The sequence below is a fragment of the Triturus cristatus genome, chromosome 4_2, assembly GCF_964204655.1.
Source record: "Triturus cristatus chromosome 4_2, aTriCri1.1, whole genome shotgun sequence".
NCBI lineage: Eukaryota > Metazoa > Chordata > Amphibia > Caudata > Salamandridae > Triturus > Triturus cristatus.
Window position 1 is genome coordinate 746576105 of NC_140586.1, and position 17230 is coordinate 746593334.

At 47.6% G+C, this 17230-nt stretch overlaps 1 protein-coding gene across 2 annotated transcripts in view; it reads left to right on the forward strand.

Annotated features, from left to right (window-relative positions):
- FAF1 (Fas associated factor 1) overlaps positions 1–17230 on the forward strand; it is a 1868643-nt gene that overhangs the window by 1384263 nt on the left and 467150 nt on the right. The window lies entirely within an intron of this gene.

The following is a 17230-nucleotide window of genomic DNA, read 5'->3' on the forward strand; positions in this document are numbered from 1 at the left end:
AGGCGTAATTCTTTTTCAATTTTTGCAGCCACTACCCCTGGGTTATGCTTTACAGACAGTTGGTTCCTGCACTCAGTCTTACCTGTGTACCCTCCTGCCGGTATCCTGAAACCCCAAGAAAATCCCTCCTGAAGTAATTTAGCCGCTGCGTGATCTGGGTATCTGTTCAGCCAGGGAATCATTGCCATGACATCAATGGGAGTGTGTGATACTAAACCCTCCTCCTGTCTATTCAGGTTTCCTTCTCCCCCTGGAGCCCTGATTGCCACCCTTAAATCTGCAGGAGGTCTCGGGTGTGAGGGGTGCCCACACAAGGAACAGGCGTGTTTGAACTTACATGTGCCCGCTGCCCTAGTGCAGGACCGTTTGTTGAAATCCCAACATACGCCCTTTTTATCCCCCCAACCCTTACCCTTTCCTGGTACCTCACTCCCTTGCGCATGCCGAAAGGGCTGTTGGGGCTTGGCCGGGTATATTTTCTGTGCACCAGTTGCCCCTATCGCTGCTGCCCCCCCAGTTATCTGATTGTACCATGACAGGGAATCCACCATATCCCATGCTAAAGAGGGATTACATTCTTTAGCTTTCCTGAATGAAATGTCATATTCCTTCCACCCGTTCCCCACTTGTGTCTCGCTCCACATGGCAATCCTGCTCTGGTAGCAGGCCATTTCTGCTTGTAAATTGGGCGACCTTTCAGCTGTAATGGCACTGAACACGGAAAAGGCCCTCATCCAGTTAACAAATGTCTCCTCAACTCTGAACTTAACCAACTCTATTCTCCATTCACTGGGCAACATCCATTCCTTTTGTGACTTGGCATATTCAAGTTCCCTACTATCAATCAGCAAGGAGAATATGTTGATATATTTGCCCGCCCAGATCATCTCCTTCACAGCCTGAGACACATGCTGCCCCAAATTCTCCTTCCTTGAGGGCATAGCACCATCCTTAAGTAATGGCAAAGCCACCTCCTTACCACTGTCAGTGCCTTGTGACGTAGCACCATCCATCTTTGCCGTCTGCTCGCTGGCGGAACCTGTTAGGGGAGTAATTGGTGCCAATGGTGCCCCTTCCCCCGCCCTGGCCAACTTAATCATCTCAACCAGTTTCAAGGCTTCCGCTGAATGATCTTGAGAGGATGGCAAACCCCCCCTAACTGTAACCAGGGTAAAACGGCGGCTATCTGGGATGCCAATTCCACCGGGACAACGTTATTCGGGGGGGTTGGGACCCGACGGGGGCAATGTTCACGGGGGTGACGGGGGCAATGACCCCGAGTGGGGCAACCGGCAATGCTGGCGTAAGAGGAGCTGGCCCAGCCGGTGCCATTGGGGGCATCACGGGAGCATCCTTAGGCACTCCCCCTGGCATTCCCTCCCCCTCAGCTGTATTCTTGGGCGTTGTGCTTGCAGTTTTCTTGGACTTGCCCCTCTTAGGAGGGGTGACAAAATCACCTCTAGGCTGTGGTGGGTTGATTATCCTTCTTGGCCTGCCTTGTGGGCCAGGAGGCCCATCCAACCTCTGATTAATTTCTGCCACACTCCTACCTAACTTATCTACCTTACCCAAGCGCCTATCAATCGCCGTCATCCTGCGCATCATAGCCTGCATCATTTGCTCCATGCGGGCACTCTTATTAACTCGTGCCCCCGGCATATTCCACAATACACAATGCAATCTAATCCTCGCCAACCCAGGCAATTGTACCTTCTTTCAGATGGAGGATGTGAAGATGGCCTTAAGCACCATGCAACTGTGACCGCAAAACACACCAAGCTATTCTTAGCGTGTGGGCGAGCGCCAACCCCTCGTAGGAAGGTCTCAAGCCCTGCGGCCCCCCAGAAGCAATGAAGTGCAGGTCCGCCTCACTCCCCTTACCACCGATGCCCGTGTGTCCTCAGCCCGTTGCTGTGTTCTGCGCCCGTGATCTGTTGTCTGCCACCGGAAAGAAGCACCAGAGTCAAGCTTCCTACGAGAAAACAAATATTAATAGCTTGCAAAAGACTTTGTGGAATCAATCCCAGTGCCTGGAATAACCAGAAACCCATATCCAGTCCCAAAATTTGCACCAATCTCATAAATTAACTTCAAAAACCGGCGTTAAACATTTGAACACAAGCACTTTCTTCTTGGTCTCCCCTCCAGTGGCTGTCCTGATGGGTCCTGCTTCGCCCCCACCCTGGGAAAATCAAATGAGCAATGATCGGGAGAAATCAATCCCAGTGCCTGTAATAAACTTGCAGCAACCAGAAACCCTTATCCAGTCCCAAAATTTGCACCAATCTCCTAAATTAGCTTAAAAAACTGGCTTTAAACAATTTAAACATGCATTTTCTTCTTGGTCTCCCCTCCAGTGGCTGCCCTGCTGGGTCCTGCTTCGCCCCCACCCAGGGAAAATCTAACGAGCATTGATCGGGCCCAACGCGTGATGCAGGCAGGCCGTCGATTTCCCTGCTGCCTGCCTCGCTGTTCGACCGGTACCTGCTAGCCCTCCACACCTCACCGGACTATGAAACAACCACGCCGGTCTCCACGCTCACTCTGCTCGATCCTCAGAAGTCGCTGGGCTGTTCCCGCCCGAACCGCCGCTGATGCCACGAGGACGCGAACCTGCAGAGGGGGAGAAAGAAAATTACACGCCCCGAGCGTGGGGCACGCGAGGTAAGCGGGGAGCGAGCCAGGGGCAAGAGGGCGCCCAGCTCGCTCCCCGGGCCTTTTTAGGCGCTGCTGCACCAGGGGGTCGCCGGCCCAGCCGGCCCGCCCCCTGCCCGACCCGCCCCCCTGCCCCGGAAGCTGTAAAGCTGCTTCCGGGTCACGTGGGAGGCATCAGCCTATCGGTGGTGGGGGGGCGCCGCGCGCGTCAACGACCCGCGACGCACCCCCATCACCGAGAGGCCGGGGTAGGGGGGGGCGCCGCTCCGCCATGTGGGCGGGAGGGCCGAGCGGCCCCCCCTTTACACTAGCAAACGTGAAGAGCAACGTCATGGCTGCAGGAAAACAAAGCCAAGCACAAGCTTGAGAGGGGTGTGGCTATTTATAGCCAATCGGATAGGCCATTGCCGTGCATGTGGCCTCACGCTTCGGCCATTAACAATAATGTGGGGGTTGCCTAGCAGCGAATGAATCAGCAGTCAGTGCTCGGTAAACAACGTACTATGCGCACAAGCAGTGGTTGTAGTAACAAGCATTGGCATATGCAAAATAACAGAAACAATAACCATTGAATAAATGCATAATGCATTGAATTAATGCAGTGAGGCATGGACAAAGAAGCTTTGGTAAATCCAGTGATGGTAGTACAAGTTCACGGTTAACACATCACCCCCGTGGATGCTGCCAAATCACACAGGAGATAGGGAGTGGGAGCATTTTCCTGACATTCCCCCCAGCCTCTGCCCCTACAGCCCCGCCCACCCAGGACCCTCTCAAGGATTTGGTTGAGTGTTGCAGGTGGAACCATCAGGCAAGGTGTGGAAGGCTGGGTGTACTTTGAAGTCTATTACTATCCACTCGACAGATTGTTACATTGCCACCATCTCACTCGAGTGCAGGCTTGTTCACCCAGGTAAATTGGTGAAAATCACTGCACCTTTGTGGGATACATTTTAGGGTCCTCACCCACAGTTACTACCTATGACTTGCTTCATCATCAGACCCTCGTCCCGTTCACCTAGTGTGGGGAGACTGGCTCAACACGTTTGTAAGTGGAGTTCTTTGGCTATGTGGTTTTAGGGATTGTGAGAAGAAATTAAAAATTGCCTGCCAGATCCTACTACTTTTTTAATGGTTGGTCCACCGGCAGTGCGATGTCATAGGGGAGTAGTGACCCTATACATCTGAGGTCGACATTTTCAGTCGTTCGAATCGCCCGTGTGGGGCGGTCGGCTTTCTTCAGGACCGTATTTTTACGATAATCCCTATTGGTGTAACTGACCGTTATCGGTATGTATAGCGTATTTTTACATAGTTTTTAAGAAAGGCATCCACGCAAATCATACAGACCAGTAGTTTGGACTTTTTCTTTTTTGCATTGGTCTGAGTTGATGGAGAGAGAATTAAAAGCATTATGCAGTAATTAAATATATATTTTTTATGAATTATACATATTTTCTCTGTTGCAGTTGTGTGTCTTGTCATGCACACTCGTGTTAAAATCTTCATATAGTCTATATTACAGATTAAAATAAGTATCAGGCATTTGTAAGCAAACCTAGTGATATAAAGATGTGATTCCAGTCAGATCAAATTGATATATCTAAGTTCCTGTCTTAACCCAAAGTGTTTTTAATCTTGTTTGTAATGATTTTAATTAATCAACAAATAAAGCATTTCTCAGTCAGTGATATTGCACACCATGCATGTGACCTAAAAGTGTACATACTCCACACCTACTTGGCCTATTTAGTTAATAAGGCTTCATAGGGTTAACCTGGGGGGGTGGGTGAGCACTCCTTACTCTGGTGAAATAAATTGAGAAAATAGACTCAAGCATAGAGACTATATTAGACACTCTGAAAAAGGACTTTTAAACAGAAGGTGCATTGGGATTTCTCCTGCTTTTGTATTACTCGCTTTGTCAAAGGACAGCGCCCGCGTCTTTACCTATTCGGCTCCCCGCACCCTGTATCAAGGGGCAGAAGCCATCTGCCTCTGGTTTTATCCTCTTTCTCGTCATGTGACCATCACATGATCAGCAGGTCTCTGAAAGAACTACAAATTTCTTGGGAACTATAGTTCTAGTTTTTTTTTTCTTTCTCGGTGGCATGTGACTCAGTGTCTTATTGGTCTGTGTCATGTAGATTACTAGCCAATATTTTAGGCTCTGATTCATAATAGAGATTACATTGTAAATTACAGGTATTTATTTCTTGAACAGAAAATGACTTCCTTTTCTTTGTCATGCGACTGTCCTGTGATCTGCTTATGAACTACTAAATTATTGAGAATTGTAGTTTTCTAAGCGCCTTGAGACCCTCTGGGTATGTAGTGCGCTATATAAATTCTCTGACTTGACTTGACTTGAGTAATATAGTTCTACATTTAAAAACCACCCTTGGTGTTGTCATGCATGATCTATTGTAGACCTATAGGATGTTCCCCCACGGTATTTCATTATTCAATCCTTTATGTTGTGGAAATTTGCTTTTCAATGAGCACACCGGTGCAGGGGTCACTTTCTCTGTCCACGGGTCCTTAGACCACCAAAATAGAGATTGGCACTGAAGCTGGAATTTAAATAACAAGTTTATTAATCACTCATGAGTGGGACTACGTCCACGCAGCACTCTCAAGCGCTGCCTGGAGTAGTACATTGAAGTCACAGAACACAGGACTTATATACAGCTTTTTCTGCTCTGGTAAGCATGTGGATACAAGTAGAAGGTACAGGCCTACACAGGAATAGTTACCGACAAACATGGGCAGATGGTAAATCACTTAGTCAGCAAAGTGGGAGGGGGAGCAGGAGTGCTTATGGCAGCACTAAGAGATTGACAGTTGAGTCTGAGACCAGGTGTTCTGGCAGCTACAAACTCTTTAGCATGCATATTGCTTTTAGCTGAGTCAGGAAGTCAACTAAAATAGACAGCACAGGCAGGGAAAAAGGCTAGCAGCAGAGGATGGGAGAATTACAAAGCCAACAAAGTGGATGCCATAACCAAGATGGTTTCAGCTTATGCTAACAGAAATTATTTCAGATTTCCACAATGTTGTGTGGATAATTTATAAATCCACCTCTGTTCTTTTTCAAAAAGAACTCTTTCTATGTCTCTTTATTCTGCTTGAACTTGGTCTATAAATATCCACCTGAGTTCTTGTGTTGTATGACCTTTTGTAAGGTAATGTTCTGCCATTTTTGTTGTTGCCTGTTTGTAACATAAGTTGCTTCAAAGTTCTCCTATTCTGACTCTCACTTTTCTTTTTGTCATGCCTATATAGTGCAAATCACAGGGGCATTTAATCATATAGATCACTTGTTTTGATTTAGTGTGTGTGCGTAATTCCCACTTTGTACAAAGTCCCAGAGCTATTTGCTTAGTAGATGTCGTCAGGTGGCAGACAGTGCATTGTCCACAAGGGTAATTACCTTTTGTTTCAGGTAGCCCAAAAGTGTTACGTATAGTGTTTTTTTTCTCCACATAGGTCTCACTCTTGTGTACACTTTTGTGTCTTTTATACTTTTTGCTCTTTTGCTCTTCTTAGTTTTTTTAAAAAGTATTCTCTCTGAGTAATTGTACTTTCTAGGTTTTTCGCCCACATCTGCTGCCTGTTTTTCTAAAATTATTTAGTTGACTTCAGTTCCTATGTAACAGTAGGAACTGACCATACTGCAGGTTTTCTCGTTGTGATCTGGGGTGAAAGCTGTCAAACCTCAATAGGTTGGTTTGGGCTGTTGGTTTCTGATATGTGTCAGTTTGTAGTTATCCATGTTCATGGAAAACCTTTACATCTAAAAAAAAAGTCAAAGGTTTGTTACCAAGAGTGTAGGTAAATTTTAGATACCTGTCATGTGTGTTTAACCAATTTAGTGCAGTTGCATTATCTTCTTTCCAGATGACAAATATGTCATCTATGTATCGTTTCCAAGTTATGTGTGGTCTATATGGGTTGTTATCATGGAAAATCACAGTTTTTTCCAAATTGTATACATACAGCCCAGCCACAATGGAAGCAAAATATCTCCCACAAGGGTGCAGTTATTTTGACTGATTTACCTGGATGAACAATACTACACCCGAGTGAGATAGTGGCAATACAACATTCTGTCTTGTGGATAGTAATAGGATCCAACAAAGTATCAAGTATTGTTGTTTATGAAAATGGAAGTTGAGGGTAAAACCTTACACATACTTCTTACTCCTCCTAATTGTTGTCCTGTACTTTAAAGTCAGCAGGTAAGGTTAACTCCACCTCCATAGGGTTTATGATCCTGTTGATCGGGAACGGGCCACGGAAACGGGGATTCAATTTCCTGGACCCTGCTAGACAGAGATGTTTTGTGAATAACCACACTTTGTCTCTTATCTAATATTCTTGGGCGGGTTGCCTGTGTTTATCTGCTTAAAAATGTGTCATTTGATGTCTTGAGACCTCTTATGGTGTTCCTGCACTGATGGAAGCTTTGTGGAACTCTGTGTTCATACTAGGGAGTGTTCTGGGATGCTGGCTGAACTGGCAATAAAAGGGGGATACTCCTGTGGATGAGTGGACACTATTGTTATTGACAAATTCAACTAGGGGTAATGTTTTATCCCACTCGGTAGACGACGTGGATACAAAACATCTCAAGATCTGTTCTAATGACTGATTGGCACGTTCCGTTTGGACATCCGTTTGGGAATGACGGGCGAAGGAGAACCAGGTATCTGTATTCGCAGAGGAACAGAAGCTTTGCCAAAACCGTGATACAAATTGTGTTTCATGATCGTACATGTTCGAGCTTGGTAAACTATGTAGTCTTATCACCTGTTTTATAAACAACTCTGCAAGATCTGGCACTCAAGGCAGATGTTTCAGGGAAATAAAGCGGGCCATATAGTTGCATAGTCTATTGTAACCGAAATGACGGAGTGTCAGTTGGAAATTGGAAGGTCCATGATAAAGTCCATGCTCACTGTGTGGCATTGGTGGGATAGGTAGGGCAATATGAGATGTGCATTTTTGGCTCAGGGGCACGTGGCCAAGCTCCGATGTGAGCGGACGTCAGCTGCGGAGCTCCGGCCGACATTCCCCTGGCAAAAAGCTATCCTGAGCCCCGGGCACGTCTATTTTGGGGGCACCTGGTCGAGAAAGTGGCCCAGGAGTGTGCTGATCTCCACAGCAGGCCAGAATGGTGGGGAAATCACTCAGAATCGGCCTGGCGGCAGACGCCCCGAAGAGGAGCAAGATGGCGGCCGGAGTAGGGTGGAGCACCTAATCAAAGATGATCTGAGAGAGGATGGGAGCTGGGAAGCCTGGCTGTGCTCGGCGCCGTAATTGATGCAAGCGGAGGTAGCGGGCTCGGGGTGGTGACAGCGGGAGTGCCGTGAACGCTGCCGATTACACTGACGCAGGGATGCGAGCCAAGGACCCTAAGAGTGCTGAGGACTTGTGAAGCTGCCTCTCCCTGCTGTAGGCCGTTAAGCGAGACGTGGGGGCAGAGGGGGGCTGCACTTGCGACCAGTGGAGCGCATCCCCTTGGAATGCCCTGAAACTACTCTGGTGGCAATCGGAGGCAAGATCGGAGAACGGGGTGCGAGGCCCTTTTCTTCCTGAGATCGCCATATTGCTGTGAAACGCGGCTGAGGCAGCAAGTATGAGCAGAGTGCCTGTATTGCAGCGTCTGAACTGAACTGGATCCTGCAGGTGGGGATCCGGTGGGAGAGAGCTGAGTTTGTGTGTGCCTACGCTCCGGGTCAGCGGGGAACCACAAGGTAGTCCCGAACACAGTGCTGAGGGACCTGGGCCGGCTGGGGGAAACCGTGTTTTTCCCAGTGGTGAGACCGGCCGGGGCATCTCCATTGGCAGGCTACTTAAAGGACAGGGAGCAGAATGGACATGAAACAGGCCTGCGATTAGGCTTCCTGGACACTCTGCGCAAGGTGCGTATTCCAGCTAATTTCTAAGATTGGGGCAATATCTGGCTGGCCTGCTGATTTGGGGGTACTGGATCATTGAAAAGGGCAAAACCTGGCCAAGTCACTGAGATCAATGTGCAGGTGTTCGTCGCCCCAATCAGGAAGTTCTTTGGGCGGAGGCCCCCGCTCGGGAGTGTTGCGTGCCCAGCCTGCACTGGAGATCTGCGAATAGAGGCTCTCGTAGGAGAGCACAGGTGGAATCCATCATGGCTCAATGGGGAAGCCATCTAAGAGAAGGGGATACAGTGTCCTGAGCACTGGGGGTCCAGGAACCCAGACGGATGATGAGGAGGAGTGTATAGAATCGTACAAGGAGACGGTGCGCACGACCCCCACCCTGACAGACATTATGCAAGCTATCACGGCTTTCAGGGAGGCCTTAGAGGCGAATATCGACACAATAGGGGCAGATTTGAGATTACTAAAAGACGACCATTGAAAACTCAAAGAACGAGTGCTAGCCTCAGAAAAGGAACTCGCGGAGGTACCGGAGACAGTAGCGATGCTCCAGAAGGCGCTCAGCACAGTCGAGGGTCGAGTCAAAGTCCTGGAGGTACGGGCACAGGACAGTGAAGGAAGATCGCGCAGGAACAATATAAGAATTATCGGAATGCCTGGAAAATCGGAGGGTGCAGACATGGTGGCCTTCCTTGGAGACTGGATCAAAATTGAAGTCGCCCCAGGGGACCTCTCCTCCTTCTATGCGCTGGAACGGGCCCACGGGGTCCCAGCTCATCCGCCCATCTGTGGGCCCCTCCCCGATCCATAGTAGCGAGGTTGCTTCACTTTCAGGATCGCGATCATGTGCTCCTTAAGGCCCGTTAAAAGCAAGAACTGCAGGTTGCAAATAGTGAAATAATGATCTTCCCTGATTTAATTAAGGAAGTACAGCGTCAAAGGGCTTCTTTTTTAGCTGTTAAGAAAAAACTGAGACCGCTTCAGATACCCTATGCCATGTTATTCCCAGCGTGGCTCCAAGTAGCGGATCAGACAGGAGTGCGATTTTTCTCCACCCCGCAGAACACGTGGGACTGGCTGGACAGTCGATGAAGCCAGAATGAAGAGACTGGGTCGCCGTAAAGATCGCAACAAAATACAGGAAAGTCCACACTAGCGGCACGCGCTCCGTTGTCTAGAGAGGACAGGAACGAAAGGCGTAATGCATTACAGGCGGCGGCAGAACTCACCAGAGGGGACTCCAGACCTGGCTCGAATAAGACTGGTCAGGATGCAGATAAGTCAGATGGCTCGGTGGCTGCTAGCTCTTATGAAAACTCAGACGAAGAATTGCTGCAGGTCACGCTGCAAACAGCGGACAACATTGCCTGACTTGAACAATCTGGGTGGTTGTTTCAATAGTATGACCAGTGGGCCTACGATTTCCGGGGAGGAGGGAGTGGTGGTGGCTTTCCAAATGCAAGGTTCTTGGAATCCTCCTAGATCCCGGGGAAGATAATGTTTTAGTATACTGCTGGGGGTAGATGTTGGTGGAGCTCTGGGAGCTGCTGCTTGTGTCTCACAGCCCCATCACTAGGAAGAACACTGTTTTGGAAACTACTCCGAGTTTGGATGGAAAATCATTTGGTTACACCTGTCCTGGGGAGGGGTTTGGTGTCAAAATCAGTGGTCATAGAAACGATGTTCCACCTACCTCAGTGGCGCCCCCATAGTCCTGAAATGTATCCCTTGGAATGAATGGGGAATGCGCACACTGTCACGACATCATAGCATACATGCTTTCCTGGTAAGGAGAGGAATTCAGATTGCATTGCTCCAAGAACCTCATGTTATGGCCAAAGAGGGGGCCGCACTCCAGCGTGAGTGGAGAGGTCAGGTGTTTTATACTAACTATTCGGCTTTCGCTTGGGGGGGGTCCAGATTTGGATAAGAGCAGGGGTACTTTTCCAATGTACGAACCAACTGATTGACCCGCAGGGCAGCTACATTATAGTCTCGGGTAAATTAGATCGAAGAGATGTAGCACTAGGCAGAATCTCTGGTCCTAATACAGACCAGCCAGCGTTCTTGGCCCAGCTATCTGGTACGCTGGCCTCTGTACTGTCGGGCCCAGTGATCTTAGGTGGGGATTTTAATAGTGTTACTGATATTGGACAGGATCGGTCGCTTCCGCCACTCCCGGCCCCACCCCACATAAAATAGCAGCAGCACGTCTTGCCTGGTAATCACAGTGGGGTTTGGTAGATTCCTGGAGTGCACAACATCCGGCTGACAGAGACCATTCATTTTTCTCCGCCCTGCATGAACTCCATGTTAGATTCTATACTATGCTCCCCAGACATTCATGTATGTACAGACTACAGAATACCTCACTAGAACAATCTCAGATCATAACCCGCTGCTACTACTAGGCTTAACATGGTCTTGTGAGCGCCCTAGCATTCCGTCCCTACGCTTGAAACCAGAGGCATTGGAAGATCAGGTGTACAGAGCGGTGGTGGGTGTGGCTATTGAGCAGTATTTTACAGAGAATGCCAACACAGCAACCTCTGAATTAATGGAGTGAGATGCCTTTAAGGCAGTAATCACAGGGCGATGCGTCTCCAAATCTGTGTGAGTACGTAAGATTTTACTACAGGACACGATATCAGCTGAAAAGAGACTTCGTGAATTGGAGAGGGAAAGGCCAGAACAGAGGGCGAAGCAGGAGGAACTCCTAGCCTCTAGGGAAGAAGTAGCTGTCCAGGTTGAGCGACTTTGATGTTTTGACTTTAAAAACTATATAGCCAGAGACCATGCTGAAGGAAATAAATCTGGAGCACTATTGGCCTGGCTGGCTAATCCGGCTCCTCGGGGGTCAGTGATACTAGAACTAAGAGGTCAAGGGGAGGAACCTTTGTACCATCAGCAGGACATTAATAAGTGATTCTTCGACTTATGTGACACATTATATTAGAGCAAACAGTCTCCCACTCCTGATGAATTGGCTAATTTTGTCAATGAAGTGGACTTACCGGTGGTGTCGGAATAAATAGCAGAGGATCTGGGAGCTGACATAGGGCTTAGTGAGGTGAGAGGGGCTACAAAAACCATGGCCAGAAATAAGACACCAGGTACAGATGGGCTCCAGGTGGAGTTCTACTTGACCTATATTGATCTGCTCGCTCCTAACCTCATGGAGCTCTATAACCAAGCAGCTACCACAAGAGGGTCGGTATTATCCCGTTAACAAAGCCGGGGAAACCAGCATGGGACACAGCAGCCTACCAGCCATTGTCCATCCTAAATCTGGACTATAAGTTCTTGAGCCGAACACTGGCGACTCAGCTTCTCCCCCATATGTCAACTTCAATCCACCAGGATCAGGTGGGCTTTATTCCCACCAGAAACACCGCGCTGAACATTAGGCGTCAACTTCGGATCATAGAGGCAAGTTCTGGCTACGAGGGCGGTGAGACCATCTTTGCAGTGGATATTGAAAAAGCCTTTGATAGCCTTGAATGGGCTTACCTCTTCGAGGTGATGAGGAAGTTCAGGCTAGGCCCAGCATTTATTAAGTGGAAGGCCCTGCTATATGCAGAATCTACTGCCCGGGTCAAGACGGGCAGACTGATCTCTGGAAGTTGTAGGATAGAACTGGGTACACGACAGGGGTGTCCTTTGTCGCCTCTGTTATTTACCCAGGCCATGGAGCTGTTAGCAGCTAGAGCTCGCACAGGGCAATATTTTCAGGGATTGGAAGTAGCTGGCCAGATACATCACCTCGCGCTCTATGCGGATGATCTGCTGCTGTTTTTGCCAGATGATCGCAACAATCTTAGAGGGGCGAAAGCTTGGGGCAAGTGGTTGGCCTAAAAGTAAACTGGGCGAAGTCAGGGCGAATGTAGCTGTCCCCAAAGAGATGGAGTGAGGCAAACCCATTGTTTGGCCTACCTGGGCACCCAGATTTATCATTCTCCTGATGACCTGTTAGAAGGGAATGTAGGGCGGCTTTACGGGGAGTTAAGAGCAGCCTTGATTTCTGGAGGACTGTGCCCTTGTCGGTCGATGGTAGAGTGACCCTACTAAAAATGGTGACGCTCCTGCGGCTACTCGATTATTAAGTAGTCCTGAAATCACTGGTAACGGCGTTCTTAGGGGGACCAGGTAGGCGGCGGGTAGCACTTAATACACTAATGAGGTCAAGAATAGAAGGAGGATTAGCAGTACCTGACTTTGAGCACTACTATATAGCTGTGCAATTACAATGGCTCACGCAATGGGTGGCGGATAAACTTAGGGGGCCTGTAGAAAAGAGAGGAGAGGCACCAGACTTGCGGCTCCTGTCATGAATAATTTTGCGACTTCCTTGCCCTCAAGAGGACCTCCCCATTGACCTCAGTGCGGCACCTAAATGCTGGAATAGAAGTCCGAGAAGGGCCAAGGTCAAAGGTCCATATGCGCCGGAAATCTCCTTGCTTATGTGTGAGGTACTCCCCCATGGTGGTGACTGGAGTAGGTTGGGTGCCTGGGCAGATTTCGGACTATCTACGATAGGGGGACCTTTATGAGGAGGGCACGCTGATCCCATTCAACGACCTCAAGGAGCGTCACGATCTGCCGGGAGGAGACTTTCTATTGCACACAGACTTACGCCAGCCATGAGGAAACACTGGAATGAGGGTCTATCTGAGCTGGATGTCTCAATGGGATACCAATACTTAGTCACTGTGGCGGGCACCTTTAAAGCAGTCATGTGTTTATGCAGGCGACTTAGATACACTATGCTCCCTCCCCTGATTAAAATCCATAGAGAATGGGAAGCAGACCTGGGTAAGCCTATAGCAGATAAAGAATGGGGGATGGTGGTGGCGAGGGGGTGGAAAAGTACTAGAAACGCACGGTTTTAGCTGATAAAAGTTTGTGGTACACAGAGCCTAGTGTTGCAGGGATTCTGCTCATGCACAGAACTATGTGCAGGAAGCCAGGACCTCAGTGAATTGCGGTGTACCAAAAACTCACCTCAGTACCCAGAACCCCAATCCGACTAGCATCAGTGTCCCATTCGTCCTCCGTACCCTCTCGGAGCTCCCAATGTATAGACAACCCAGAACAAGCGACTTAGAGTACTCTCAGGAATGGTGGGAATCAGAAATACCTGTTTGTTATTATTCTCATATCAGTCCACAACAAGAGTAATCAGAGACACGGGAAAGTTTAAAATGTTTATTTTATAAACTACATGTCCTAAGATGCAGTACTTTGGCTAACATAAGCAGACAAATGATTAAAATTAAAACCATCAGCATTGTTACAATACCATAGAAAATGAAGGGAGAAATAATATTACAAATGATAGTGGAATACAACCACCCTCGCTTCGCTAGTGAGCTAGTATTATTATACTAATAGAAGGTCTCTAGGTTTGAATGGGGAACCCCATACCGTAAAGATCAGCTTAAGTGAATCACATCACAGGATCAGCTTTGTTCTGCACCTGGAAAAGTTCTTCTTCAGAATGTGTATCTAATGCATGCAAACTGCAATATTAAAGGCTCTCGACTTTCAGACATTTGCAGCTGTGCGTGTTATGGCTAGAGCGTGGGCCGATCAACCTGAACTCATAAACATACATTGTTTGGTGGCTCAGACTGTTTCTGCACACAATGTTCAGACCAAGGTCGCAGTGCACGTCTAGGGATGTGAACAACAGACAGTTCTCATGTGAAGAAAAGGCAAGCAAGCAGTTTTCAAATAATAACATGTACCTGCAGTGTTGTGTGCTAAAGCAGCAAAAGTGGCAAGATGGCGTTTCTAACATCTAAGGCGCTTATGCTAACATAGCAATGCATCTATCTAAAACGCTGCCTCCACTACACTACCTTACCCCAGACAAGCTCCATAAATATTTTAATATGCAAACAGCAGCTGCCCACGATGTCATACAAAAGGAGCAGATTTTGTGCATATGTTTTGGAGCTGCCCGAGCTTAGGGGACTTCTAGAAGGAGGTAATCTTAATGTTGGCGGATGTGACTGAGAAAGAAATAGGAAATACTGCCTGCTGCACAACCTTGGATTAGCTTTAGTTAAGAGAGACATCAGCAGTCATTGGAAATAAAGACTTGGCCCTAGTTTTTCTAGATGGAAAAAGGAGTTCATTAAATGGGCAGAATGTGAAAATATTGTCAGATTGAGAATAGCTAAACAAACAGGCAGCGAGAAATAGCTGGAAGTAGCTAGAGCGTGGACAGCATTGCTTGATAAACTTAAAAATCCAAATGCTATAGGCGGGAGCAACCAAGAGTAAGACGGCCAGGATGGGGATGTCTGATTTCCCTGCATTGGGTCTACTGAACAAATTGTCCCAGAGTTAGATAAAAACCTCCTGAGCAGAGAGAAAGTCCTCTGAGCATATGTTTGTGGCCCTCGAAGTTTAAGATATGTGGCCCAGTAGTCGGCTGGGCAGGTAAACGGCTAAAAGACACACCTGGGTGGGAGGGTAGGGTGAGGGGTGAATTTGGGATAAAGTTAAGTACATATGTTTTAGACAACTGATTTATGGTTCGTAAAGCCGCATACAATATAGATACTATGTAAGAAATAGCTGTAACAGGACTGGGGGTATGATATCGCCCGGTAGGCACTTGCTTCCGGGGAGACCTTTGAAGGGAGAATATGTTTATACAATATCCTGACAATAGCAAAGCGGGAAAAGATATTATATTTTTGTTTCATTGTATTGCTTCATCGAAATTGCAATAAAATTTGTTTACAAAGAAATGAGATGTGGAGTTTTTGCTTGGATACAAGTGGAGGAGGTTTGGACGTAGCTTCTGACGTCTTGTACCAGGGTTGGCCACCAGACCCACCTTTGACACAATTTCAGGGTTTTCTTCTCACCCAGATGGCCTTCTAATACAGAGTAATGTCCCCAAAATAGTACAGCACCCCGTGGTTCTTTGGTGGGGACAAACAACTGGTCAGCGTGGTACAGTAACCAGTCTTTTTTAATGATGTGAGGGGGACAGGAAGTGGTATGTTTCACACCTGTATTTGTTTCAAGGAAATCCTGTGAAGAGCATAGAGCTATGATTTTTTTCTGGAGGTATGATGGTCTGGGTGTTTGCAGCGTCTGTATCGGAAGGGGAAAAACCTAACCTCGATAGGGTATCAGCCTTCTGTTGTGCGCTGCCAGATCGCTATGTAATTATGTACATTTTGTTAAAGAATAGCAACCAGAGTACCTGGTGTTGATCCAAAGCTTTGGTTGCCTAAAACAACTGCAGGTTACGATGATCAGTGTAAATTGTAAGTGTGCCTAGCTCTTAGCAGGTGATAACAGCACTCTTGGAAGCAAGTTTATTAGCTAACAGTAGCAGTCTTTTGGAATAAGATGCTGCCGGATGGAAGCAGCCAGAATTCAGATCCTGTTCAGAGAGAGCACCACCTGGGGAGGCGGCACGAAGATTGTTTTGGTGGGCTTGCTCCCGCTAATTGATTTTGAATTTGGACCACTTGACTTGCTAAGGAGGCCGTTTACAGCTATGCTGCAGCCTTGTCTTTCTGCGTAGCTGCTAATATCCTACATTTGTCATCCATGGAAGAGATGTTGGAGACACTGCTCAAGAGGAACTGAGAGCTGATGGTTCCTCAAGAGCAGTACCCTCAACATGCCCACCTTCCAGCAGCACCAATTCTGTGAGATGTGCAACAACAGAAGGTCGGAGTGGCCAAACGAGGGGAAGGGGTTTTAGGGAGGTTACTGCAAGGAGGGAGACCTGGAACGAGACAAGGTTTCACTTTAGAGAAGGTCAGTTTGAAGCACAAAAGTGGCATTCAACAATAATCTCTACATTCGAGCTAAAACTTGGCTACCCACTTACCTGTGGCTCGAAAGTCAACACATACGTGGTATGTTTATTGTGGTGTACGTAATTTATATACAACTGTAGTTACCTTCGACTACATACAGTTCCAAGTCATAAACCCAAGCGTTCTTTGGATAGGATAAGTACTTTGGTAGGCTCTTAATTCTGTGCTGTGATACAAAACTTACACTTTCTTCACTGCGTGTCTCTCAATCAGTGACTCACTAGACCTTGTCTTTTGGGCTCACAGTGCTAATGCAAATTTAACTCTCGTGTTAGCAGAGTGATAACCTTAAGTGCACTCTCATATCCTTACGAGTGTAACATCAGTCATCCTAACAACTTAGACCTTGTTTTAACTTAGTTTGATTCCTTTATGTGCATAGAACACCTGTCTGTGGTTAGCGCAGTTTTGCATTTTGGTAATGTCTTAACCCAAGCGAACTCCAGCTCTGATGGCACTGGGAACACACACCGTGAGTACTGAAATGAGGATTCTAAAACCTAATGCACTCTCAAGTGCTATTAGAAATGCAGCCTTTAGTTAACATGATGGCTCCAACTCAGGAATTTACCAGGAACACTTACCATGACTCAGCTGATGGGCGCTGATCTTACCGCATGCTGCAAAGAAAGGGACCTCCTCAGGAGCACTCAGACTTCAGCGACGATCTGAAGATACGTGCGGTTGGCGTCAGGTGTGACCCATATTTATGGCAGCACCTCAACCAGGATGATGCCCGAGATCTGGGAAACTTTGCAGGAACTCACTGCTTCAGGAATGGACGGCAGAAAGCCTGAAATG